This window comes from Mastomys coucha, unplaced genomic scaffold, assembly GCF_008632895.1.
Source record: "Mastomys coucha isolate ucsf_1 unplaced genomic scaffold, UCSF_Mcou_1 pScaffold22, whole genome shotgun sequence".
Taxonomy (NCBI): domain Eukaryota; kingdom Metazoa; phylum Chordata; class Mammalia; order Rodentia; family Muridae; genus Mastomys; species Mastomys coucha.
Window position 1 is genome coordinate 246,585,554 of NW_022196905.1, and position 5,661 is coordinate 246,591,214.

The window sequence follows — 5,661 nt, forward strand, 5'->3', positions numbered from 1 at the left end:
GTGTGTGTGTGTGTGTGTGTGTTTGTGTGTGTATGATGGGGCGGAGGGAGAGAGCGCGTGCACAACAGGAGCTGCAGAAGGAAGAATTGGCTCCATCTAAAGCTATTTGTCCCTTCCAGAAATGTGTTTTCATGACAGACTGTTTCAGACCCAGTGAGACAAAGGAAGCATTTCCAGCACATATTATGAATTCCAAAATGTATAATAAATACACATTTTACAAAAGCAATATGTGTTTTAAAATATAATATATGCAAACAATCGTATAAATCACCAGGCTTGACACAAGTCAGCCGAAGAGGCTTCTGGGGAAATGGTGCTGTGCGTGTGCGTGTGTTTTTAATAATGTAAAAATATGTGTAATATGTTTGAAAAACAACAGCCAAAACCCTTTCTACCTGCCAACTTTATAATACTTATTTCCCCAGAGTCTGCTATATCCTAGCTTCTCAGGAAAATAACAGGGGGCTTACATAAAAAGTATAAATATGAATAAGATGTAAAAAAAAAAAAACTCCACCCATCTCCATATATATTTCCCCAATGGACTTGACCAGTCCAAGCATCATATGTCAAAAAAAATGTGCATTTTATGGTCTTCATGCAAAGGTTTCTATAACGTCATTGTGTGAAGCAGAGTCACAGACTATCAAGGAGGAGAGCACTGTTGGATACCCATTGTGACACACCCCACAGAGCCTGGTGCTATCACAGTGTCTTAGGGGCTAAATGTTAACCCACATTGTACATTTTATGTCCTTCGTTAGCTGGAAACATCTTGATACCTTTTTTGTGGTTAGTGAGGTAGGAACTGTGTGGGGCAGAATGGGATTCCTGGCTTCTTGCTCTAAATTTTGTAATCTCTTCATCTAACTCCATGGATTCCATCCACTTATGGGTATTGGGTCACTAAATGTCACTGTCCTCATCTATGTGTGTGTGTGTGTGTGTGTGTGTGTGTGTGGTATGTGTGTGCATGCATGGATGTGTGTGTGCATGTATACATGCATGTGTGTGGGTGTGGATGTGTCCATGTGTGCGTATGTGTGCATGTGTGTATGCGTGTGCATGCATGCATATGTGTGCATGTGTGTTCATGTGCGCATGTGTGTGTGCATGTGTATGTATATGTATATACATACATACACATGTATACGTGTGTGTGCTAGCAGGCACATGCCATAGCACACATGTAGAGCTCAGAAGACAGCTTTAGCTCTTGGTCCTTGCCTACCATGCTGTTTGAGACAGGGTCTCTTGTTCTCCGCTTCTCGTTGTCAGGCTTTAAGGGATTCGTTCTCCCCTTCCTACCACCCACTTCACAGATGTGCCCTTCCCTGCCTACCTTTATGTGGATTCTTGGGATTTGAACTGAGATCCTCATGCTTAAGTGGCAAGCACTTTGTTCACTGAACCATGTCCCCAGTCCAATCTGCATCCAAGCCAGATGCATCTATCCTGTCCTGTTCTGCCCGTGCTAGGGAAACAAACCAGAATTTCCTTGTTACAACCAAAGTTTGAACACAGGTAAGACAGAAGCATAGAAGGGGTTAAATCTATCTAGGAAGAAGGCTCCACTGCAAAGGGCCTGCTGGGAAAGAATAGCTGCCTCTGTGTAGATAAAGGGCTGCTCATTTAACTGCTGTTCCTACTACTGAGAGAGAGAGAGAGAGAGAGAGAGAGAGAGAGAGTAAATTCAGAGTCTTCTGTGAGTTTGTGGTAGGGAATACTATGCAACTATTGCAAAGAACATTTATAGCACTGTTTGACGATTTTAGAATGTACATAGAGGTAAAATCTTGCAATATTTGTCTTTCTGTGTCTACCTTATTTAATTTAAAGTACAGCATTCCTGGCTGCCCATCTTGTTATTAGTAACAAGATTTTTTTTCTTTTTAGGGCTAAGTAATACTCTGTATATGTATAAACTGTAATTTCTTTGATTATTCATCCATTCATGATTATACAGGCTGTCACCATGTTCTGGCTCTTTACAATGATGGTGCTATAAACATGTCTGTACATGTATACATACATACATACATACATACATACACATACATGCTTATATACAAATGTCTCTTCAGCATGGTTATTTCAATTCCATTATATGACTACTCAGAAATGGAATTCCTAGACCATCAGGTAGCTCTTTAACTTTTTAAGGGTGTTCCAATTGTATCCATTGTGGTGGTTTGAATGAGAAATGCCCCCCATAATCTCAGGCATTTGAACACATTGGGCTCTGTTTAGAGCATTTTAGATAGTAAAGCCTTGCTGAAGGTAGTGTGCCACTGAGGGTGAGCTCTGGAAACTTATAGTCTCACCCTACCTACTGTTCACTATCTGCTTCATGCTTGCTTTTGAAGATGTGAGCTTTCAGCTTCCTGTTCCTGCTGCTATGCCAGCCTCTGGCTGACGCATCTCCCTCCATGATGGACTCTCATCCCCCAGGTACCTCAAGTCCAAATAAGCTGCCTTGATCATGGTATTTTATCACAGCAATAGAAAAACAATAAACACACCCATCAACAGTATACACAGGTTCTCTTCTCTCCACATCCTCACTAGCAGGTATTCTTCACATCTCATTATGAGCTCACAGGTAAGAAGTGATAATGGCTATGATTTGGGCTTGCGTTTCACTGATCGTGAATAATGCTGAAAACCTTTAGATCTATTCCTTGGCAGTTTGCATAACTTATAGAGAGATGTGTCTGTTCAGCATGTTCTTAGTTGCATTGTTGGGGGACTGCTATTGAGTTGTATGAGCTCCTCGTGCTATGGATATTAACCCCTCGTCAACATGTGGTTTGAACATGTTACCTCTCATCCTGTAGGCTGACTTTTATTTATTGGTTGTTTCCTTTCCTGTGCAGAAACATATTAATTTTGTGTGTTCCCCATCTTTGTATCCCAGAGGATTTTCCTGTGATATTTGGGGGAGTGGGGGGTCGAGGGGCGTATTTTAGCAGTCTTTGCAGACTTTATCCTGTGGTTTCTTTGAGGAGTATTTTTACATTTAAGTCTTTCATCTATTTGGGGGGTCAATTTCTGTGTATGATATAAAATAAGAACCTAGGCTCATTCTCTCATATGTGGTATACTGGCTGGTTCTGTGTCAACTTGACACAAGCTGGAGTTATCACAGAGAAAGGAGCTTCAGGTGAGGAAATGCCTCCATGAGATCCAGCTGTAAGGCAGTTTCTCAATTAGTGATCAAGGGGGTAGAGCCCTTTGTGGGTGGTACCATCCCTGGGCTGGTAGTCTTGGGTTCTATAAGAAAGCAAGCTGAGCAAGGCAGAGCAATAAAGCCAATAAGAAACATCCCTCCATGGCCTCTGCATCTGCTCCTGCTTCCTGACCTGCTTTGAGTTTCAGTTCTGACTTCCTTTAGTGATGAACAGAAAAGTGGAAGTGTAAGCTGAATAAACCCTTTCCTCTCCAGCTTGCTTCTTGGTCATGATGTTTGTGCAGGAATAGAAATCCTAAGACCCTTGAGCCTGTTACACTGGAGGGATGGCTGCCAGTATCTGCCTAAGATATCTGATTTCCCAATCCCAATAGCATTTCCTGAAGAGGCTATTCATGGTTGACCAGAATCTATACATGGGTTTATGGATGGATGGATGGATGGATGGATGGATGGATGGATGGATGGATGGATGGATGGACAGACAGATATAGTGATGGTTTGTATATGATTGGCCCAGGGAGTGACACTATTAGAAGGTGTGGTCCAGTTGAAGTAGGTGTGGCCTTGTGGAAGTAGATGTGTCACTGTGGGTGTGGGCTTTAAGACCCTCACCCTAGCTGCCTGGAAGTCAGTATTCTGCTAGCAGCCTTCAGATGAAGATGTAGAACTCTCAGCTCCTCCTACACCATGCCTGCCTGGATGCTGCCATGTTTCCACCTTGATGATAATGGACTGAACCTCTGAACCTGTAAGCCAGCCCCAATGAAATGTTGTCCTTTATAAGACTTGCCTTGGTCATGATGTCTGTTCACAGCAGTAAAACCCTCAGACAGACAGACAGACAGACAATATCTCCTCTTCTTTTCATGGGGCTGCATCTTGGTCATCATCCTTTCTAGCATGCGCAGTTGCTGTCAACAGATTTCAGGTGCATCTGGAGCACTCGCTTTGCTGTACTGTCTCATTTGAGGAGTGCATGGCTGCCTCTCTGGCTCAGCTTCTGACGTCCACTCTTAGAAGAACAAGGCCAGTATTTCCCTCAACCTCCTTCAAAGTGTAGCTGTGGGTCTTGATGGCTGGAGCCTGTTCCACTGGAGGGATGGCTGCCAGCATTTGCCAAGTGTTTAAGTAAAAGGAACCCTGCCCTTCCTGAGACACTCCAAGCCTGCCTGGACAGAAAGAGGTGATTACTCTTATTAAAACTGTTCTAGTTTCATTTCTTTCACTATGACAAAATATCCTGACAGAAGCACCTTAGGGGAGAAGGGATCTATTTGGTTGACAATTCTAAATCATGGCCCATTGCTGTGGGAAAGGAAAGAGGGGAACTTGAAGCAACTAGTCACATCCACAGTCATGAGCAGAAAGAGAAAGGAGGCATGCATGCTTCCTTCCAACTCACTCTCTCCACTCTTACACAAACCAGGACCCAAACCCAGGGAATGGAGCCATCCACTTTTAGGCTGAGTCTTTCCACCATGATTAACATAGCCAAGACAATCCCCACAGACAGACCAGCCTGATTTAGACAATTATCTTTCATTGACACTCTGTTCACAGGTCATTCTAGAGAATGTCAAGTTGGCATCTGAAGCTAATCAGCTATCACAACAAAGGAGTGACTGACCCCATAGACAGCCAGCAGAGGGGCCATCTGGGTTCCTCATTACCTAAAAACTTCTTTTATAAAATTGAGAGCTTATTCACTTAAAGTTATTTTCTCAATGTGGAAAACAGTTTTTTTTTTCATTAGAGCTACACTATAGATTATCACTTTACACCCCTGATCCATAAAAATACATTGTATGCTACTGACTCCTTATGAAGTAAGAGACATAATGGGTTTATTATGGTGCGCGCGCACACACACACACACACAGAGAGAGAGAGAGAGAGAGAGAGAGAGAGACAGAGAGACAGAGAGAGAGAGAGAATCTTTTGGGTGTTTGGTAACAAAAATCTGGTGCTCAGTTTCCTAAATCTCTATTGAAGTAAAAATAGAAAGGAAGAGTGTAGGGAAAGAAAGAAAAAAATGAAAGGGAAGGAAGGAAGGGAGGGAGGAAGGATCAATCAATCTTTGACTGGGTCACTGGAGTCTTTTTAAGCTTAAAATTCATACAAGATGAAGTAAGTCTACAATGGGAGGAATGAACTAGGAGATAAGACAACTGGCAACTTAACTGTAAAGATTCCAGTTGAGATACACAAACAAGGCAGGGCTTGGAGTGCAAAGGACATTGTGTTCTATTAGACTAGGAAGCAAGGGCTTCCACCAACCTAGGAGAAGGAAAGGAGGAGGCTGTGGCAAGCAATCACAGCTCTTCTCACTGATATGATAACGTAGTCTATCAGGACAGTCTCAGTATCATCACCCCAAAAAAAGGTCTCATTTTTAGTGAGAAAATGAAACTCCACATTTTTCTGATGAGTCAGCTTAATAACTTCTTTTTGGTTTTATGATTATG